Here is a 24338-nt window from a genome sequence, read left to right as displayed (position 1 = left end):
ATATGCTCGTGGGTTGTAATTTGTGAGTTGACCATTCGAGAGATGTTGGAGCAGCGAAAAATTAAGGGTGAAGCACATCTCGTGCGAAAAGAATGAAGAATGTTTTTTGTTATAGAAATGCACAGTAGTGCATAAGAAATGCTGCTCATTTGAAAATGTATGCATAGTAGCTATCTGTAAATAAAAATGTGGAGGGCATATGTTCTGGTGTTTTTATGCAGTTGAATATATTGTAAAATGAAGCAGGAGCCAAAGCCAAGGAAATGCACAGTAGTGCATGAAGAGAAGAAAAAGAGAGGAGCACATGTGTGTTAAGTAAGTTTTTTTTATGTATTGGATTTGCATTGAAATGAAAAAGAAAAGAGCGCACAGGCATTTTTGAGATTGTGAATGTAATGTAAAGTTTACTGTATGTGTAAAATATTTTTACAGCAGTATGTGTAAAAATAATTTTACACCAGTAATGTAAAAATGGGTTTTACAGCAGTAAACCCAGCACAGTAATTTCTCAGGTGAAAATAGAGTTTTGGTTGAATGTTGTTTTTGAAAAACCCCTCTCAGCAAAGAGGATGAATGTTGTTTCAGGCTTTATATTTTAATCAATAGAAATATTTTGTTTTGGCTGTGTAATACTCTGTTCTGAGTAATTTTATTTAAAAGCTTCCCTGTGCATAAAGATCCTGAGACAGAGGAAACAGAGCATTGTCTCTGTGTTGGTTATTTAGTTGGTTTTGGTATTTCCCATTGAAAAATACCCAACAGTGGTATCAGAGCTAGTCCAGGCTCTTTGAAGACTCAAAGAAGCTGAAGGAAGGTGTGGTTGCAGCAGTCAAACTTCTCCAGCAGTGTGAAGCCTCAGCTAAAAAGATTCAGGTATTTCTCAGATTAACTTTCTGTGTTACTGTTGAAGGAACAGTCAGTGATTTAAAAGAAAACACAGTAAAGTATTTATAGCCTAGATAAGAATGGCAAGGTCAAAGAAGAAAGCCTCCAAACCTGCTAAAAATGTGTCTCCCCCTTCTACTAAACTAGAAGGCAATCCATTTGAATACATTTTATTTGAAACCCCAAAGTTTGATGGAAACTTTGATGTATGGGAAATAATGATGAGGGCTTTCCTAATGTCTGAGGGGATTGAAGTCTCGGAGTCAGTGATTGATGACAGCAAGATGGATAAAGAATCCATGGAGTATGATGCACAAGCAACAAAGACTATCTTGGATGGACTCCCTGATTCAGTAAAGAAGAATCTAGGAAAATATACATCAGCAAAGGATATATGGGATAGACTGCATGACCTTCATGCAAAGGGAGCACTGACCATGACAATGAGTCAAGAAGAACCCATCATAGAAGCTGAGAATGAAAAGCTTGACCTCATCAAGCTTCAAGTAAAAGAAAGGGATGAAGAGCTAACCAAGCTCAAGAAGGAGCTGGATCAATGCAAGAGGAAACATCATGAAGAAGTCATATCTATGACAAATCAGCTGAATGAAGCAAAGAAGCAGGCAGATGCCTTGACAAGTCAACTTGAACAAAGGCACATGAGGGTGAACAAACTTGTAGAAGAGATTGGACAGTACAAGGTAGAGGTCTCCTCCCTTAAGTCCGAACTACAAGAAGCCAGGAAGCAGGCACAAGGAGCTGAAAAGAAAATGAAGAGCAGTCAAGCAAAAGATGAAGAAATCTCCAAAATGAAGACAGACATCATCTCTCTTAAAGTAGCAGCAGCTGAAGCTACTCGTAGCAAGGAAGAAACTGAGGGACAACTAGCAAAGAAAAACAATGTATGTGAACAGTTGGAAGAAGAGATTGTCCTCCTCAGGAAGAAGGTTGAAGGGATGAACAAGATCATGAAGAGCTCTCAAGCTCTGGATGACATGCTCAGCTATCACAAATCTCCATTTGATAAATCAGGACTTGGGTATGTAGGTGAATCCTCAAACAAGGATGAAGATGCTTTAAGCAAAGGAGATGTGAAGAAGCCAGAAAGAGATGGTGATGCTCCTAGTTCCAGCAAAGGCAAGGAGAAAAATGAAGGCTGCAATAGAAGAAATACTGCTCCAAGAAGAAAACCAGCTCCAAGAAGAAATGTAGCTGATGTCAAAGAGGCAAGAGGCAATGGTTATCATCAAAGGATCTCAAGGCAGCAAGGCTTCAGAAGTAAATCAAGGAAACCTCCATCTCCCAGGTACCAAAGTTCATTTTATGGTTATTGTTACTCTTGTTCAAACTTTGGTCATATGGCAAAAGACCGTAGAGCATTTCATGGAGATAGATGTTGTGGTCCCCGATAATCTCCAAGAAATAATTTCACAAGAAGAAATCATGAATTCTTATTCATGAATGAAGTTGAATGCTTCAAGTGTCATAACATTGGGCATATGGCACGTGACTGTAACTTGACATGGGCTCTTACACAAGCTAGACCCATGCAAAAGAAGAAAGTTACACAAGTATGGAGAAGAAAAGAAATAAAGTGTGACAACCCCTTAAGCAACGCAGCTGATCTAAATTTGTTTTGAGAAGAGTCTGCCAAAAGAAGACAAGCACACATTAAAGGGGAGCTTGTAATTTTTGTTTGCTGAACTGTATTAACAGTCATTTGTTGATGGAGGATGTATTGCAGCGCAGCAGTTGCAAATGAAATCTTTGTTAATCCCTCTGAAAGGTAATATGCAGCAGTGATGAAATCAGCAATGTTTTTGCTTTGTGTTTATGCAATATGCACAGAAATGCATAAAGAAGAAAAGATGGCAGCGCTGAAATGTAAAGAGCAGCAGCGAGATAAGAGAAAAATGCAAAGCATGGAGACCCTCACAGCAGTGGGAAGACAGAACATAAAACAGCAGATGAAATGTTTTGTATTGGGAATGAAAATGAAAAGCAGTGAGAAGAAAATGAGAAGAAGGCAAAACGCAGCAGAGCGTAAATGCCTAGTGGCTGAGAATGCAATGAAATTTTTGTTACACAGCAGTAAAAAAAATGTAATGTTTTTTTGCAATGCAGCATGCAAAGAAATGCATAAAGAAAAACAGGGACAGCAGATTTTTAATGCACACTGGATGTATAAGAATGTGTGTGGCAGCAGAAAGCCAAAGGAATTGCACAGTAGTGCATTGTGTAAAAAAATGAAGACTAAGATTGTGTGAAGCAAGAGTGCATGAGAAAAGGCAGCAGCCTGTGTTATTTTGTGGAGAATGAAGTGCCAAGAGTATGGGCACACAGCTGTATGATGAAACAAAAGGCAGCGACAGTGCAAATTGCAGAGGCAATGCAGCAGCAAGAAGTTATGGACAGCAGCATGATGGCAAGAAGGAGAAGCACACAACAATGCAAATATGAAAAATGCAACAGCAAGAAGTTTTGAATAGCAGCACATGCAAAAGAAATTTTCCTTACAGCAGTAAAGGTAAATGTAATGAATTTGTTGTTCATTGAATTAATATGCAATATATGCAACAACAGTGAGTGTAAGAAATGTTTACACACAGCAGTGTAAATTTGTAAATTGGGACAGTGTAATTGTTCCAAGAAAGACAGAGTATTTTGTCTTTGAAAAGTACAGAAGCAGTGCAAGTGTAGACACAGCAGTGTGGGATAGACACAGTAAAGAAGATGGCACAACGGTGCAGCAAAGAATATGCATCAGCATAAGAGAACATTGTAATGAGTTTGCACACACAACAGTGCAATGATTGTTTGTTTTTGAAACTGCATGTAAAGCAGTGTCTGTTTGTAATCCCTCTATTAAAGAGGAAGGTGCTTTTCAGCACAGTGTCATGGTGAATCCCTCAGTCAAGAGGAAGATGCTTTTCAGCATAGTGTGGTAAATCCCTCTATCAAGAGGATGATGCTTTTCAGCATAGTCACAGGTGAATCCCTCTGTCATGAGGAAGGTGCTCTTCAGCACATTGTTATGGTGAATCCCTCTGTCATGAGGAAGGTGCTCTTAAGCACAGTTTCAGGTTAATCCCTCTATTAAGAGGAAGACAACTTTGTTGTTTGTGGAACTGCATCAGAAGCAGTTGGTGAATCCCTCTATGTGAGGAAGATGTCTTTGTAACAGCAGTGTTGGTGAATCCCTCGATGTGAGGAAGTGTTTGGGTATGTTTGAACGCCCAGCAGTTGAAATTAAAGGGGAGTGTTGGAATGGTAATTCCAACTGCAGGCGGACAGAGACAGCGATGGCAGCCGACTCAGTCAGCACGCTACATCCAAAAACCACCGAACGAAACCACAAAACCGCCCAGGGCATATCGCACCGCTTTTGCATAAAGGTGGTTTCCGTATTGTTGGGCTCCGATAAACTATGGAGGCGACGCGTGGCTCTCCCCTGACATCAGCCAACGCAATTTATCGGACGTTAAAGTCCTGCTGCAAACTGCCTTCCGATATCCACTCCAGCCGTCCGATCTCCTCGCGCGTCCTCAGCCGTTGATTGTCTAAAGCTGCATATGGACCTGCGTACGAGCCTGCAACGATTTAAATACTTGCGTGGAGTAAAAACAAATTGGGTTGACCGCAGTTTTTTTATTAACGCATTTAATAAATTGTCATAGTGGTGGATAGAACTCTTAAGTTTCTTTTACGGCATGTAAATTTAATGTCTTTTCTTTGGGAGTCGTAGTTTTTTATATGCCTTTTGTTTTAGCATTAATATAATATATATAACGAGCCAAAAATGAAATATGCTCGTGGGTTGTAATTTGTGAGTTGACCATTCGAGAGATGTTGGAGCAGCGAAAAATTAAGGGTGAAGCACATCTCGTGCGAAAAGAATGAAGAATGTTTTTTGTTATAGAAATGTACAGTAGTGCATAAGAAATGCTGCTCATTTGAAAATGTATGCACAGTAGCTATCTGTAAATAAAAATGTGGAGCACATATGTTCTGGTGTTTTTATGCACTTGAATATATTGTAAAATGAAGCAGGAGCCAAAGCCAAGGAAATGCACAGCAGTGCATGAAGAGAAGAAAAAGAGAGGAGCGCATGTGTGTTAAGTAAGTTTTTTTTATGTATTGAATTTGCATTGAAATGCAAAAGAAAAGAGCGCACAGGCATTTTTGAGATTGTGAATGTAATGTAAAGTTTACTGTATGTGTAAAATATTTTTACAGCAGTATGTGTAAAAATAATTTTACACCAGTAATGTAAAAATGGGTTTTACAGCAGTAAACCCAGCACAGTAATTTCTCAGGTGAAAATAGAGTTTTGGTTGAATGTTGTTTTTGGAAAATCCCTCTCAGCAAAGAGGATGAATGTTGTTTCAGGCTTTATATTTTAATCAATAGAAATATTTTGTTTTGGCTGTGTAATACTCTGTTATGAGTATATTTGCTTTTAAGAGGTTCTCTGTGCAAAGATCCTGGAACAGTGGAAACAGAGCATTGGCTCTGTGGTGTTTGTTTGTCTGGTTTTGGTATTTTCCCGTTTAAAAATACCCAACAACAATGCGTCTTTGTTGGAGTGAGTGGTCATCCAAATAGAAAATGAAGTCCATGATCTCGATAACATAAAAGTTGAAAAGAAATAGAGAGGCTGGAAAATTGAAAGGCGCGGGAGGAAAGTAGAGGTGATTTGAGATTTATAGAGTGGAAAGGGTTTAAGAGTTGCCAAGGCACGAGCTGTTGAGATGTGTGAAGTTTGGAGGTGAGATTTGCTGGTGAGAATAAGGCACGAGCGCGGGAGATATGGTTTAGTGGTGGGGGCTCCCGAAGTTGAAAACGTCTATAGGGATTTGATGGGGTTGGATTTTGTATCGAAGGTCGTCGTTGGACTCTGGAGTCGTTCCGTTGGTCGCACAAGGAGCAGCAGCCGCCGTGAGGAGATCCCAACAACAATCAAGGGAGACAAACTTTTTCATGGTCTCATCTCATTAATAGACCAAAAAGGGCTTTTGTGCCGTGTTTCACGTCCTGCGATTTAATATTTATTATCTCATTAAAAACCAAAAAGCACTTTTGTCCCCGGTTTCACGTTTTACGACTTCATAATTTCAGCCATTTTCGAACATGCACAGATATTTCATTAATATGCATATATTAATTATGGAGTTAAGATATTTATTAAAAGAAAGAAAGTCTAACTACATTTAAGTTTTTTAGTTGGAAAATGAGAAAATTGGAGTTTATCTTCATCCTCCATAGCAGCCGATAGGGTATTTTTGTATTCTGAAGCGTTGAATAGTCTTGGAGCCTAGATCCTTAACATGGCGAACTTATACCAACATGTAAAGTTGCTCTTGTAAAAAGTGTTTGTCGATAGACGGGATGTTAGAAATAGTTTTCTATATAAGTTGGGTGAATCTTTTTTTTATTTGTTCCTATTTAGAATTCTATTTATTCTGGTTACTACTTGCTTGGCTGGTTTTTCTTACACTTGGGACAATTATTTTTTTCTTGCTACATTATTATCAGTTTGTCTTGCATACTTTCAGTTAGTTTTCACACTACAATTTTTATTCTTCTTAGTTTGATGTTGTTACTCTTAGCTCATTTTTGGAAGTTTCTAGATGAACAATTCTTCTCTCTCTAGTCTAGTTTGAAGATTTTGTAATTTCATAACAAAGTAATGGAAATTTTAACTTATGAAAATAGAGGTTATCCCAAATCCAATAGAAATTTTAAGGATGAACACTTATCTTGAAGTTTAAAAATCTTGGCGAATCTTATTAGTCACTAATATGAAAAATGTAAAGTGTTTGGTGACATTTTTATAAAAATAGTCAAATTCCTAATGATTTTGTATGGTGTCTGTAAAACTTTAGTAGTTTTTTAGGTAAAATAATTTTATACCATAAAATTTGGAAGAATAATTTTTAGAAAAAATGGAAATTTGTGAATATTTTTTTTGGAAAAACATGTAAAATTAACCCCTAAAAGTTTTCTTAGCCCAATCCCACCCTCCCAATATCTTCACTCCACAAATCATGTCAACATGTTACGTAAAACATTATGAGGTCCTAGGTTTGATTCCCTAGTTGACTTGTGTCCACATTAGGGGTAGGCATGGTGCACTTAGTGGTTATAGAAGTAGCAGATGAAATCAATATTGTGTCACACAAGTACAAGATCCCCGAGTTGCTTATTCCACCAGTGATAGAAAAAGATGTTGTCCCCAATCTACTACTCTTTTTAGCATTTACATTGATAAGTTAGAATGTTGGTTGGCAGAACTTGGTTGTATTGACCCAATTCTTAGTTGTAAAGTCATCGTCCTCCTCCTTTATGTTGATAATATTATTTTTATGGCATGAAAACCGTATGAATTAAATTATCATTAAAGAATCCTCAAGCACTTCTGCTTTAGTATGTGTATAACTATGAATGTGGACAAAACAAAGGCTATGTTGATAAAATTCCATAATATCGCCTATGACACTTTTACATATGACAATAATGTTTTTGAGGATGTGGATTTGTATAAATATCTTGGAATGGATATTCATCATATCATGTTGAAAAAAAAGGATAATTTGAGGGTGGAAATCTTATTATGGGCTTGAAAAAAAACAATTTATCAAACTTTAGATTTTGGGTTAAGGAAAAACTCCTATTTCATACTCTTGTCACTCATATTATCTTATGTAGATGTGAAGTCTGTGGATGTGGTCTCTAGACAATATTGTAGAATGATAGAGTAAATCCAATCGAATTTTATAACTTGTAATCTTAATATTAAAAACAATAACCATATCAAGTCCTCCTCATATAAGTCAGCCTCTCCCCTATTGATCGTAAGGCTATGATTAAATAATTAATATACAAGAACAATAAAAACAAGATGGGTGATGATAGACCCCTCAAAATTGCTTTGAATTCAACCCATAACTATAAAAAACACAAGCAATGATGACATCGAAGTCTTGGATAAAACATTGGGGAAAATAGAAAGATGAAATCCTTCAAGATATCTACAATATTTGAAATATTATTACATATAAATTTAAAGAGAATTTGTGGTGCAATAAGGAGAAATAAAATAAAACTAAGGTACTACAAGGAGGTGTTCAACCATAATCTAGAAGATAAAAAATATCTTTCACACACATTTAGGGACTTTTGTTGGCTCTATGCACACATGATGAGCCGAGAAACTATAACAAATGTTCCAAAATGCATTCTCGATATGCTTTATCACACACACCAAAAAATATTGTATATTTGACTAGGTTAATATCATTTCTTATGAATTAGATTTTCAGTTAGGCAATTTATTCAGGACCAATAGGTTCTTCATGATGGTGTATTTGATAAGAGCTTTGGTTTCTAGCCATGTCTTTTCTGACTCGCTGTATAATTCTAAATTCAATATGAATTCAGAACCAATATAGTTCTAGTATCCCATAGTGTGGAAGCATAATTCTTCTTTAAAAAAATTTCTAATTCAATATGTCTTTGTAAATCAATTCAATTGCATGATAACTAGAAAAGAGCCTCATCTGCATAGTCACAAGTTTTCCTATGGGAAAAAGGTATGCATGAAGAAAGAGAAAGTAATATGCTAATTCAAATTTATGGATTTCAACGTAAGCCATTGTTGTTGCCAAGAATTTTCATAGATATATATTTTGTTGTTGATGTTTGTATGTGATACACTGATTGGCTAATTATATTTGAAAGAAAAAATACAAGACAATTTATTTCTTTGTTGTTTACAATTGCAGAAATCATGGTGAAGAATGTGGCTCATGTTTTAGAGCTTGCAGAGACTTTACATCCTTTTAACTTAAGTGAAGATGAAGCCATTAAAAAAATTAATTAGGAGGGTTCCTTTAGCACACACTTGGAAACTATTGGGTATGGGAACTTGTTTCCACATGTTAAAGAGAAAAGCGAGGAAATTCAAAATGCATCAATAAAAAATCAAGGGATAATCATAGATGATGAATAAATTATTAAAGAATCAAGTAATATTACTTTTGCAGAGAAATATTTACCTTCCACAAACCATATTGTTGCATGTTCATCCTCAAGTCAAAAAAAGAGAAAATATGTTGTAAAAGTGAAACCGGTTCACGGTGGGCTATCTAATAGCAGAAATGACAAAGAGCCTGATCAAAGATTCACTCTAGAAAGAAAATATATAGGTGAATCATACAAATCCATAAGTCCTATGAAATCAGGAAGCGTTGAAGGAGTTATTGATGTAGAAGTTGACAATGGTGTGCCACATAATTGGGTTAGTGCTCGTTTAGTAGAAAATTAGAGAAAAATGCAACAAATTGTTGAAGAATTTCTTACTTTTGATGACCATTTTGTCACATTTCAAAACAAAAAATATGACAGGGGTGGTAAAAAATTGAAGATTGAGAAAATAAAGGTTCATAATAGAAAGGATATTGATCAAACAAAAATGCATGTTGATCTCTCTGATGTTGGAAGCACGTGTCTCATGAAACTCAATTACCCAATAGGAAGAAAAAAATTCAAGACTAAAGACAAGAATAAAAGACCTAAGATGATCTAAATCTAGGTACTTTCTTGATGACTCCATTGGAAATACAGACAACATTGTTGCCAATTTCTACACCCAACACATCACATATATTTTCTAAACCTATCAATCTCCTTAATGTGGTGAAAACATATATTATCAGTAATATATTCGAAATATTGCAAATCATTGAGCATGCATGGAAATCAGCTTTCAATTTGGAGCATTTAGTACAAATAATTAAGTCATTTTTCGAGTGCAATGAACATGATCTCAAAGGAGGCAATTATTTCATAAATAATTACTTATCAAATTTTAGCCAGAGACTTTATTTACTTTCTCATCTAGAGAAAAAAAAGGCAGGAATTGCCGAATGCAAATTAAATGAAGAAAATCAAAGTTACATGGTATTAGAGAATCAGAAGGCTGGAGAACAATATTTTTGAATGTGAAAACATAGGGAATCTAAGAGAAAATGCCTATGTCAAGGTTGTACACATTGTGTAGGATCTAAACAGTCCATCTATCACACGTGACTCTGGATTAATTTTTGTTAGCCTCTCTCATAAAACAATAATAAATCCAAAATTAATTAATTAATTAAATATTCCAAGTTAGGAATTTATGCCTAACTCTTGGGTTGTTCCTCTAAGATAGGAGTTAGTTTAGGTAACTCCTATATTGGTGTGTCTGGTGAGAAATTATTAGTTAAGCACTTAGTTAAATTAAGACAAGTGAATTCCTTGTTTTATGTGAGTCATTAAAACCATTGTAAGCTTTTTTGGGTGCATTTTCGACAGTGTTCGACACCCTTCCTTTAAAGCACAATCAAGTGAGTCCATGAGTTTTAACTCCTTGAAACAACAATCACAGCAACCACAACAAGTTCAACTCTAACACAAATCAAGCAAGTTGAGATCAACAAATCAAGCGAGCGTGCCAGTCAAGTCCCATAGCAAGCGAGCCTGTCATTCAAGTAAAGTGAAACAGTTCAAAGCACGACATCTACGACAAGAGAGCCTGACTTCAAGTGAGCAAGTTCAGATGGCGCAGCATATTCAGTTATTAAACATTCTTCACAGTTTGATCAACTCCAGTGATGAAGACATGGTGCACGTCAACAAAGAAACTCTTGCTGATATTTCACAGCATCTACAGCAAACGCATGAAACCATTGAGTTTCTTCAGCTTGAGTCCCAACTTCAAAGGAATGAATTGCAAGAAAAGTCTTTGAACCATCCAGATGATAAGTCATTCATCCCAACAACTTCAAGTGTCGAAGTTGTTCATGATCAAATTCAAATTTCTTCCAAACCCATCATCAAGCCCTGGGAAGAAATTCAAAATAACAAGAATAGACGTGGCTTAGGATATGTCCCTGATGACACCAACTTACAAATCCCAGATTATTCCAAGCCAATTAAGTTTGTGAGTGCAGGATTTCTTGAACCACTCACCTCAGCAGGTTCTGCGAAAGTTGCCGACAAACAGAATTGCACGCAACCTAAAGTTGAAGTCCAATCAACGTGCTCTCATTGTCAAAGAGCCGGTCATATGGAAGATCAGTGTTTTGATCTCCATCCGTGTTGCCATTGTGGCAAGCACAATCATTCCTCAGAAAAATGTCGCAACCAACAAAAATCAGGCAGATTGAAGATACATTATGAATGGATCGATCCTTGGGAATGGTCATCCACAGTCAAACGGTTATCTCAGTTCTACAACCGACTACATTCACACATAGTGCAGCCAACAGTGAATCGATGATGGTACTCTCCTGCAGTTGAATGAGGGAGTACAACAGTGAAACTCTCCTACCTGAAGGGGGGAGTTCAGATATATTTTGGAGAAGATTGTCTCTCCTTTCAGCTGACAAAGGGGGGAAAATGTCAATGCAATTGACAAGTGGTTGTCAGACTGAAAGTCTCGACAACATCAGCGAAGCAGCCAGTGGGCATCTCCATCAGCCAGTGGGCATTTGTCATCAGCAGTGAGCATCAGCAAATTCGCCAGTGGGCGATCGACAGCCAAAGCAGCAGTGAGCAGCTTTCATCATAGCAAAAGCAACATTGAGTTGTTTTTTGACATCATCAGCCAGTGGGCGTTCATCAAATTGTGTCAGTGGACACCGGATGCTGTTTTCAAGCAAAGGAAAGTTGGATCCTTTTGCGGCTTGGCACATGATGGAGTTGTCAAGCGTCCCTTTGAGATGAACCAGTCATGCAGCTGACTCAGTCTCTTCATTTTGTGGTTTGTTCAGCATCCAGATTTGGCGGTTTTTTCAGGCAATGTTTTTGAGGATCAACATGAGAACTTGGAAGATGGTTCCTCGTTCTTATTTTGGATTTATCATTGAAGGGGGGAATGTTAGCCTCTCTCATAAAACAATAATAAATCCAAAATAAATTAATTAATTAAATATTCCAAGTTAGGAATTTATGCCTAACTCTTGGGTTGTTCCTCTAAGATAGGAGTTAGTTTAGGTAACTCCTATATTGGTGTGTCTGGTGAGAAATTATCTCAACCAAAGGAGAAATTATCTCAACCAAAGGTGTCTAAGATAGCACGCACTATCTTGAGAACACTGTCTCTCATCTATTTATTTGTAACACTATATTCAATTATTTTTGTAATGTAAGAATGAGAGTGTATGAGGAAGCATGAGGCTTCAGCCTTTTTCCGCCAATATTTTGTCTCTGGTTTTATGTGTGATTTATATATTTTATTGAGTTAATGTCATTTTCATCAATTTTGAGAAAAACATTAACGATTGAATTGGATAAGCTAAAATAGTCAAAGGAAACAAAATTTGATATTATTGCTTATTTTAGTACAGAGGAAATTAGTGAATGGCCAATTACTATTATTAATGTTAAGAAATAGAAATCTGATTTAGTTGCGCAGTTGCAAGAAGAAGAAAGGGAAATTGAAAAGGAGATATTCATCCAATGCATTAAAAAGGAAATTACAGTTGCTTCTATGAAAGATTACATATGGGCCAAGCTAAATAAATTTCTTGAATAAATAAAAAAATTGAAAAGTTGTTGACAATTAAACAATTAGGATTTGTGCTTTTACATATTGTGAGTGTTCTTAAATCTTGTAACATTTGTTTTCTTATTTACTTTTGATTAAGTGTTCATATATGTTATATATGTTATCATAAACTAAGTGTTACACAGTATTTTTTCACGCCTCCTGCACTTCCCTGTGACATACCCCAAGTGCCTGAAATATGGCCATCATATAATATACTTATACATGTATACAACTCAGTTCCCTCCTTTAACTTTTCTTGGAAAATGTCTTGAGCTTTCCCTGAAGAGATAGCTCTTAAAAACATAAAATGAGGGTCATCGCTCTTATGAAGCTTAAAAGCGTGATGATCGCCTGTTGCACGGTGTCTGACTTGTGATGGCATCGCTCTGTTCCCTTTCATACCCGCGATGATCCAAAAAGATAATTTTCCCAAAGAGCATGAGAAGATTTTTGATCTAGAATCTTCCAGAGCGGCGAGCTGGAGTTGGTTTCGCATAGATGAGGTCCAATCCTCTTAACTTGACCTCTTTATCTTATCCCTATGAGCTACCTCCTTGAGATGTGGGCCTAATCCTATCTTTGGAGGTTTCTTTACTCCCTCCCCCAGCTTATAAATTCATCTTCTCCCATTCCCAAATGGTTTGTCTATGTCCATTTGCACCCCTATGTTGAGCTTGTGCTTAGAGGCTATTCATTAGACTTGGAGAAGGAGTGTTTCGAGAGTTGCTTGGCTTGGACTTGGATTACCACTCAAGGAGAGATTTTCAACATCAAGGCTATGGTTGTAAGCTTCCATTTATTTCCTTAAATAATCTACAACTACTGGTTCATCTTCCCAAAATATATATGTTCATGTATGTATTAGCTTGGCATTCCTTGATCAGTTAAGTAGGTTGTTGTTGGATTTGATATTGGTTTTGGCATTCTTTGTTGTATCTTACTCACTTTTTCATGTAAATAAGTGCTAAGAGAAGCAGGAACAAGTCTGTGACACAAGCGGTTCGAGGCCCTCAATAAAGGAAATCATAATAGAATCAGAACGAGGTAGGTCATCTCTTTCGTTCTACTTTTCAATTATTAGAACCACTCATTGGGCTAGATGGATCGTCTCTACATGCATAGAAGGTTAACCTTGTCAACAAGATGGTGACTCCACTGGGGACCCTATGATCCTTTCCATCCAATCCTTCACCCTGATCTTTTAACTGGATTGACCAACTGTCAGTTTTTTGGCTTGTCTGCATCACTATGGGTTTATAACATCACTTATTACTACCTTAGAGTGCTAAGCCTAGATTGTTTCTTAGCCCATATTCCTCGCCCATCGCGGGTTTAGCCTTAACAGTCGTGATGGCATCATGGTTTTTACCTTTATATTCGCGATGAAATTTTTTTTCTTCATTATTTAGTCACGCTGAAATCATCACTACTTTTGGTATACAAAGTAGTGATTCCATCGCGAGATTTCCTATGAAAAGTAGCGATAATTGTGGGTTTGGGTATGTAAAGTAGTGATGATCCTTGAATATGAGAATTTTTAAGATTTCTTCCTTAGAATCCAGTGTGTTTTGGCCCCTAAGGTCTTTTCCCATCCTGTATGCATGGATTTGTCAATGTTTTGATTACTTTCCTTGATTAATTTGCAAAGTTTGTCTCATTGTCTTCGAAGTGAAATCTGACTGAATTCTAGGGTTTCTAGTCATTGGTCATTGCTTGTTGCTTGTTGGTGTCATTGAGATGCTAGTTTTGCTAGTTGATTGAGTGTTTTTTTTTGTGGATATCATTGAAAACATCATTGTGCATTTGTTTTAGCTTGTCTTTCGAAATTTACTTTTCATGAAAATGCATTAGATTAGTTGGATTGAAAATTTATTTTTTGAGATTCATCATTGAAAATAGATCGCATTTTTCGATGATTGAAAGCGAAAAACTGTATTAGGTGCATCAAATCATTCAAAACGAAAAGAAAAGCATAATTCACATAAGTGCATCTTTGTAAAGGAAAACCATTTTTCTTTCAAAAAAGTTGCATTTAGATAGTGAAAAGGGGAATTCATTTTTACTTTTGGCATTGCATTTGGAAGACGAAAGTGAAAGCTAATGGAAGGAATTTTGCATGATGCATTATTGATTGCAATTTCTTCCCTTGATTATTCTGGCTTTCATTGAAATGAAAGTTTTCCTTTTCTCATATAGTTGCATCATAGGTGTTCAAGTGACATTGTTAAGGCCTTAAAACCAAAACTTAATTAAAGATAAAACTTAAAATCTATCAATTAATCTAAGGAGCATTTGAAACATTAACATTCACACTTAGTGGTCTAGGCTAGAGACGTGTTCCAGCATCTTTAAAACTTAGCGGTTGTCATTCTCTCTTGCATTAGAAAATGCTAGCATGGACTTGTGCTCCCCACCCCGTCGAGTATATAAAGGGAGACCCTCATAGGTTGCAAACCTCTATCCATAGAAGCCAAGTCCGCCGCCCTGTAAACGTGATACGCCGAACACAACATTCAGGGAGATTTCCTACACGTACATCAAGTCCTTAGTAAATTTATTTGCTGAGGTGTATATTGCAGTTCACATTTACTTGGTAATCCTTTTTCCTAGAATTACCTGGCTGGTCAGTTCAATCTTTTATGACTCTTTAAATTCGAAAAGATCATCAAGCACTTGTCCTTTCAAGCTCACTAAACCAACGAAAGTGACTAGAGTCACCTTTTCATCCTCTTCTCAACACTTAAAACATGAAAAGGAAAAGTTTATGTTTCAAATTCCAAAATTAATTGACCGCGGAACAACATCCTTATTGTGGAAATACTCCATAGTAGATCTTAGGTTGATACCAATGGCAACATTTCCTGAGTGTACGAGTCAAGGAAACCCCTTTGATGGGAATCCTAGTCTCTTTCCTTCTTTTGGAAATATTCGTGCTCCCTATATGGCGATGTTGTCCCTTCTTAGATTGACCATTGGTTTGTCAGTTTGGTTATTTTTTACCTCGGTGGTTCCGAGTGTCCAAATTACTTTTCAACAGAGTTTCCCTCCACCTGAACAACATCTGCTTCATGTTGATCCCAAATTTGATCCCTTGCATTATTCACCTATTTCTTCACCCTGTTTTTCCTCTTCGCCTAGTGAAAGTTTGGATTCTAGTAACCAGGAAGCTAAGAATAAGAAGAAGAGGATGAAAAAGAAGAAGCAAAATAAGTAAGGGGGAAAACAAACATTCATTGCTATGGATGCAACTAATGTATGAAAACCTTCCCTGGAAAGTAAAATTCCCTTGCATGTTATGTAAGGGTGACCACCTTCTTTAGAATTGTCTTAGTATTCCCAAGGTCTTAGAAGTGTGGACCAAAATTTCACATCGACGTTTGTCATCAACCTTTGGCAATCATGATGGTGATAAACCTTCAACTAGTAATAGTAAAGTCCATGGGAAGAAAGGAAAAGTCAAATTTCCCTATAAGTTGTGTGAAGGTAATCTTCCCATTCACCTTTGTCCTCTTATGGATGAATCTTCCAAAGAGTTGGAAAAGCTTACAGCTTCTCAACCTTGTCTTCTGACTGGGTATCGAAAGCTTTCCCCCGATCCTTCACTAGTTGATCTAGTGATTGATCAAAAGTCATCTTTGGTCACCCACTATCTCTGAAAGTGAGTCTTGTGAGTCTAGTCTCAGGAAACCATTGGTTAAGAAACCAATAGAATTGACTCCACCTTCGGTTAATTGTGCCTTTCTGGTAGGGAGTGAACCTCCTACTACTCAGGTTCTTCTGGTTTCATCAGTTTCAAATGAACTAGAGGGAAATCCTCCTATCCGTGAGATGCATGAGAGTCATTCTCCTAATTAAAGAGTACAGGCTTCTGTGATCCATATCAAGTTTGTGAGAGATTTTTCGGAAAAAATCACATGGAATACCATTTATCGACGTGTTTCGAGCCAACTAGTGTGGTTCATCGTCAGGACAAGTTGAAGAAACAGATCCAGCTTATCATGTTAAATAGTCTGAGCAGAGCCTCCAACGGCTAACTTGACCAACGGATAGTTTGACTCTAGGACAGGGGTCAAAATTATTTAATAATATAATTAGTAATACCTAGGACCAGTATCTTAAAAATATATAGAATATATTTTTTAATGGGTATTCAGTTCAAAAAATATTATAAAAATTATAAGTCAATTAGTATTTAAAAGGAAATTTAGTTAAATAAAAGACCTTATAATATATGAATAAATTAAATAAATACAAATATATAAAGTAATATATAAAATAATTTTATTTAAAAGTATTATTAAAAATTATAAGTTAATTAATAATTCAATGGAAAATTAGTTACATAAGGGACCTGTATAAAATAAAGTAATATCAAAAGGATGTTAGGTTAGTTAGAAAATTATTTAAAAAGTATAAGATGATTAGAATTTAAAGGAAATTAGTTTATAAGATAAGAATAAATTATATGCATAAATATAAATATATGAAGTAATATAAAATATATAAAAATAATTGAAATGGGTGTTCATTTACAAGAATTATTAAAGTTATAAGCGGACCTTATAATACCTGAAGTAATAAGATGTTAGAATAAATATAGGAAATGAGAAAATTAACACTCTATAATAATAATAAAAATATAAATAAAAATGAAAAATAAAAATAAATAAATAAAAATAACAAATAAAATAAAATAAATTAATTAATTAAAATATATATATATGAATAAATAAATTAATTAATTAAATTAAATTAAATAAATATATATATATATATATATATATATATATATATATATATATATATATATATATATATATATATATATATATATATATATATATATATATATATAGATATATATATATATATATATATATATATATATATATATATATAAATAGATAAAAAAAAAATAACCTAAAGAGGGGGCGGAAAAATGACTAGGAAGAGAGTGCTGGGACGCAACACCTACTGATTTTCCAGCCATCCTCCCTATTGAGATTGCATGGCCTCTTTTCAATCTCAAGCGCTTCCCTAAATTTACGATGATGGAAATGCGAAACCTTAGCAATAACACTAGCCTCTTCAATACAAACATGATGATTGGTTTTCTCAGCATGCTCAGCTAAAGCGGAAGACTTAGCTCTCCTATGCTTAAGGTCCGCTGCGTGCTCGCTAATCCTTTGATTAATGGAGCGACCAGTCTCCCCAATATAGGGGGTCCCACAAGAACAGGGGATCATATAAACACCTTTCATATCCTTAGGGTCAATGGGATCCTTCACTGATCTGAGGATTTCCTTTTAAATACTAATTGACTTATAATTTTTATAATATTTTTTGAACTGAATACCCATTAAAAAATATATTTTATATATTTTTAAGATATTGGTCCTAGGTATTACTAATTATATTATTAAATAATTTTGACCCCGGTCCTAGAGTCAAACTAGTCGTTGGTCAAGTTAGTCATTGGAGGCTCTGCTCAGACTATTTAACATGCTAAGCTGGATCTGTTTCTTCAACTTGTCCTGACGATGAACCACACTAGTTGGTTCGAAACGCGTCGACAAATGGTATTCATTCTCCTATTCCCATAGAGAAAGAGGGTAGCTCTTCTGTTCCTACGCCACCCCCTCTGAATAGTTTAGTCACTTCTTTTGATTAGATTCGACTAGTAAGATATCATCTTTCGTCTTATTTGCCTTTCCAGATTACAGTACAGGCTTACCATATGGTTGTAACTAGCACATTCATAGATGAGGGTGCATCTGTTAGCATCCTTTCCTCAACTGCTTGGCAAGCTTTAGGTTCTCCTCAGCTTGTCCCTGTCACCCAGAATATATTAGATTTTAACAAAGGAACCAATAAACCCTTAGGGATCCTTCCTAAGTTTCCAATTACTTTGGGAGGAAAGACTATCTATATATATGTGATGGTTGTCCAAGGCCCTTTAGATTTTAATCTACTCCTTGGTCGTTTCTACGTTTATGGGATGGGAGCTCTTATTTCTTCTCTCTTACGAGTGATGTGTTTCTCACATGAAGGAAGCATTGTGATCATTGATCAACTTACATTCATTGGTTCTAAATCAACTCCCACTCAACCATCATCCCTAAATGGTTCTTATGTGCAAGCAGTATCACCCCTGCCACAGGTTAATTATGTGGCCACTCGTTCCATTCCCACATCTACTGATAATCTAGTAGGTGATGTAGTACGCCATGTACTAGGGGCATTGGAGCCCGAATTTTCCATTGGATCCCTGGACATGTATCCCTTCGAGAGTGTTGTTCTCCCATCTAATGAGAAACTCTTGGAAGCCATGGCCTCTGTTGGTCTATGATCAATTTGATGGAGTAGATTTCCCTGTCTTGTGTCAAGCTCCTTAAAAAATGAAACAAGGACCATGGAGCAGAGTTCCTTGTCTTGTGTCAAGCTCGTTAAAAAATGAAACAAGGGATATGGAGCAGTTCCTTGTCTTGTCTCAAGCTCCTTAAAAAATGAAACAAGGGATCTGCGAATAGTTATTTTACAATGTCAACGTTGTTAGAAAATGAAATAGGTCCCCTAAGGATAGTTATTTTACGATATCAGCCTCGTTAAAAAATGAAATAGGTCCCATGAGGATAATTCTTTTACCATGTCAACCTCGTTAAAAAATGAATTGGGTCTCCATGAGAAGAGTTCTTTTACTTATGTCAATCTCGTTAAAAAATAAAGAAATGTGTCATGATCATGATTCTTTTGCTGTGTCAAGCTCATTAAAAAATGAAACAAATCCCCTTCCAACTCGATTCTTTTATTAGATCTCGTAAAATACCAGTCATGTCTTTCACTTGATCTCATAAGTGAACATTCATTCCATCCTCTTAGGTGAATGAGATGAAGCTTGGGGGGCATGTACCTAGAATTAAGTCATTATGCTGGGGGCATACAAACTTATCCCAAGCATAGTTTATCTTTGTTTCAAGCTTGTGTAAAAATGAAACCAAATCCAAGCATAGTTTTTCTCATGTTTCAAGCTTGTCTAAAAATGAAACCATCCTCAAGTATACTCAAGCATAGTTTCCCATGTTTCAATCTTGTGTAAAAATGAAACCGTTCCCACTTTACATCTCATGATTGCCATTTTTATCCGCTGATTGTTTCCAGATGAGCCTTGGTTTGTCCATTCCATCGCCACCATCTCGTTGGCTGATCATTCACTTTCACTTGGTTGTTTTACCCTTGCCTGAAGAACATCTGTGATGAGTGGTCTTATTAGCCAACCTCTTGACCATTACATGTTTCAAGCATTTCCATCATTACCGAAAACAGTTTCTATCCTTTTATACCATTCGTTCTTCCTAGCGGAGTCATCTTTAAGCTCTTTTCTGACTCTCAAAATATGAAAATATTGTCGAGTACTTTTATTTTTGAACTCGTTAAATTAAATGAATTGACGTCCTCTCAGTATACGTTTACACCTTTTTCGGGCTGAGATGGACTATTTATGAAAAAGGTACACCTTGGTCGATATGATCAAAAGGTTCTCTCGAATATTATTTTCTACCTTTTCGGGTTCGAGAGACAAATTACGAAAAAGGACATGATGGAGTTTCCTTTTCCGTCTCTTTTTCAAACTCTCTAAATGTGAAAAAGATACTGAGTTATTCTTACATCGGACTCATTAAAATTTTATGATGAAAGACTTGTCACCATGATGAGACCGAGCTTCTCCTTCCTAGGGCTCTAAAAACTTACTAGGATGGATTCAATCAAAGAATGAACTTATATGACAAGAATATGGTATCCTCTTCAAGCTTGTGTAAAAATAAAGAGGTACTCACTAGAAATAGCCGGGAAAAATGAAAATGAAACATCCTTTGTATAGGTAGCATGTCATTCTTGAACGTGACACTCATTTGTTTCTCGTGTCAGGTTTGGGATATCCTCACTCAATCACTTGTCCTTCCAGGATTGGGTGATCCATTTTTCCTCTCATATGACTATTTCACTTCGTCATTATGACTCTTGGTCCTATGTTGAGTCTAAATGATGCCACACTCTAGATTCGTTTCACCAATATGTTCAAGAGAAGTCCAATCTGCTCCATGGTTGAACATTTAACTTGGCACATATAGATTTGGGTAAAATATTTGATGAAGCACTGGAATCTACCAAACAATTGTGCACATTTTTATTGAAGATTTCATAAGTAAGGAGAAACAGGGGAGTGTGAGATCTTGATCTTCCTCCAATTAAGGTGATGTCATTTGGATCAATCTTATTGACTGCATTAGTTGGAGGTCTTCCCATGTTGTGGGAAGCTTGAGAAAGTACAGCGGTAAGCAAAGGTGCAACTGGCATGGCATGTAATTCTTTCATCATTATCTTCTGTTGATGTTTCAACTTGCTTAGTTCGTAAAGGGTGATATTAGCCCTAGTCTTCTTCATGTCATCAATAATATTGTACTACATTTCATCCACTATCAATGTTTTCGATGGAGTCATTTCATCTGCTTGGACTGGGCTAGTATGAGTTGCTTTAGATATCGTTTTCTTTGTTGCGACTTTATCCTTTGTTGCAGAGCTTGCGCTCTTCGGCTTAGGGGTAGTTTGGGGAGGATCAAGCTGATTTTTGCTTCGTGTGCTAACTAGAAATACTTCTTGATCTTCTTCTTGTGGGAGGATGAAATCCCACATTCCTTGTAATTCCACAACTTCTTCGTCATCGATCTGCCCTTCAGTGGAAATTTCCTCTTCTTCTTCCTCGGATTCAGCATTTGAAATGGCATTGGGTGGCTTTGCATTCGTTGAAGGACCTCTTTTAAAAGCTCTGTAGGGCTTTTTCAAAAAAGTTTCTGCTACTTGCTTTTTTATGTCGACCATCTCGTTGGACATGGTCTTTAGAACTTTCTGCAATCCTTCCAAATCAAAAGGATCTTTTGCTTGTTTCTTCTTGGAGTCTTCCTTGAAGGTGACTTTTTTGGACTTACGTTCCTCTATCGCGGATCTCTTTTCCAGGGCTATTATTCGTTTCTCTACTGCTATCGCCTCTTTCATGTTATCAGCTAAGGTTATTTTATTTGCCCTGTCCACGAAGATTGCTATGTTCGATGGTAGAGCGGTAATATACCATTCACATCGTACTTCTTCGCTGGGCTGGGAAGCAGTAGGAATTTTGTTGAAAATTTTGTTGAACCGTAAATGTAAATCCTTAATAGGCTCTCTAGCTTCGGCTTTAATATTGGATAGGTCATTGATTAACATTGCCGTCAACTTGTCATCACCAAACTTGGTTAGGAACGGGTCCTGGAAGATGTCCCAACTTGTGATGGATCCGGAGGGTAATGAAAAGTACCATGACCCGGCTGTTCCTTGGAGTGTATAGGGAAAAAGCTGAACAACAACATCTTCATTAGTAACTCCATTAAGATTAATGGAAAGAATGAAGTTGTTTATGTGCTCTTCTACTAGCATGCCTACCTCGGGATTGAATTTAGGTAGCCATTTCTCAGGATGGGCCGGTATTTGACTCAAGGGTGTAGCCATTAAGACTGCCCCAAGGTTATTCCATGGAGACTGGGCCATTGTTGAACTGCTAACAGAGGAAAGTGCAGAAGATGATCCCTGTGGCTGTGAGGATGAGGATACTATGATCGTAGATGATTGAAGAGGGGTTGTGGGGGTTCCAGTGGACGGATGGATGATGATCTGGAGTGGAGGTGTGGATGGTTGACTTCGCGGTGAAGTAGTTGAGATGGATGATGTAGACGAAAGAGTCTCACTGTCAGACTCTTGCAGTGATTTCCTCACTCTTTTCCTGGTGGGAAGAGGTAATTCGGTTGGCTGGACGCCAAACTTTTCACTCTTTAGCCTGGTCAGGGGATGAGCAGGGTCGTACTACAAAGTCACGCTGCCTTGAGATTTATCAGACCTCTAGGTTCAACGGTAGATTGGTCTGAAATATCAGGGTGTGTAGCAACGGTTGATACTCGAGCGACTTCTGACTCTGGATTTAAATGTAATGGGGAAGTTGGGGGAGATGATGAGGGCGATTTACTCTTAGAATGGTATTCAGATTTGGATTTACTTGCCATTCATAGTTCAGGCCCTCCTTCTAGTGCCAAATATGTTGAAGCCCCGAAAATCGGGTCGACAACAAGGGGGATACCCGCCCGGTCCGGACCTTGGTTGGCAACTCCTTATCCGTTTGGTATAGCAGGTCCGACTGGGGATAATGGGACCAGTTTCCCAATCTATGGGTGTGTGTGTGTGTAGAATTGGATGTTGCTGATCTAACAGTTCCTATCTAAGCTATTCTAATTCAAACTTTAATCTAATTCTATGTTATTTTAATCTAATAAACAGCACATCTAATCTATGCTAACCCGGGATGTAATTCTTCTATTATGCGATCTAAAGAGATTTCAAATAACAACTGGTAATAAAGATCATTCAGCGATTATAAGAAAGGAAATCAATTAAGATGAACCACTTCGCATAAAAATTTAGGCGAAACAGTTGTGAACAACATATCGCATAATAAGTTATTCATACATTAAACATAAATAAATAGCTACCACCGTACAAAAGTGCCAAATGATAACTCAAGCATTCATGCAATAACATATAAACAACTAAAAATTGTATATCACTTTAACATATAAGCAGAAATGGTCAAGAGATAAAAGTACCATTTATGACTGGTCCTACTCATAAGCTTCAAGCAACAATGATTTATCTCTCCTTGCTCTAACATCTACTAAGAGTACAAAAGTGCAACATCAGTAATAGATATCAAATGCAAACATCAACAAATCTTGATCCATTCATTCACCAAAACCTCCTCTGAGGGTGCAAAAGTGCATGTTCTGAGGACAAGTTTTTGATAAATTTCTGGACCCTTCTCTAAATTCATGAGAAGGGTTTAAATACTACTAACTAAATAACTTAATTACACAGATTCAGGATATGGTTTAAATGACCGCCCTTTTTCTAAGCAAAACTATTTCTAAAAATTAAATCTAATATCTAACTATTTCTGCATTTGTTCCTTAATGTTGCGAGCATTCAATATTTGCCTGGGTAGAGTCGGCTGACTGTCTTCCGGTTTTGGTTGAGATAAGCAAATAGAAATGGCAGGAGCTAGCACCATCTTTTCAGCAAAATAGAAGATATACTTGAGAATCATCCTTTGGCTATGTGGATTTACTGTGTATGCTCAGTAATAATCCAAATTCCACTTGGTTAATCCTCAAATTGCCTCTACCTTTGCTTTCTTGCGTTTTCTGGGCATATGAGTGACTAAGTAGTTAGGGACTTTGCTTTTTGAGCAATTTAATCGCGCATCGGAAACTGCCTCCGTTCTTTGATCCAGGCCTTTCTGGTGTGTTTTTCGCCTCTAGCGCCTTTTCCTTCACCGGATATAAGCTTCACAATTTTGTAAACATACTGCTTTCGTGAGCTTCTGACCTTGAGCACTAAATCGCCTATTGATATCAGTATTGTTCAACTACTCATTCAACCATGGCTCTGACTGAAAGATCTGTAATGGATAGCTCAGCAGCGCTCTGGAATTTGCGGCTCTGTTGCATGCGGTATCCGTTTATGAGGGAATCTCTTCTCCGTTTTCTAAGCATTTGGAGATTTACCCTTTTCCTTTATCGCTTCCTACACATTGCTTCATGTTGTTTCTGTTTTTCGTTCCTGCAGTTCACACATGAGGAGAGAGTAATGATAATAAAAATCGACAAGAAAGCTGTGAGCTCCACGGATGTACAAAAACATGCCACCTGACGTGAACTAACTCTTCGAAAAACACAAAACTGTCTTTCATTAACACTTGGTGTATCATTCATTACTTTTCATT

This window comes from Pinus tabuliformis, chromosome 3_1 (genome assembly GCF_031772625.1).
Source record: "Pinus tabuliformis cultivar Carrire ecotype Pingquan chromosome 3_1, CPIR1, whole genome shotgun sequence".
In the NCBI taxonomy this organism is placed as follows: Eukaryota; Viridiplantae; Streptophyta; class Pinopsida; order Pinales; family Pinaceae; genus Pinus; species Pinus tabuliformis.
Note: the sequence above shows the minus strand (reverse complement) of the source record.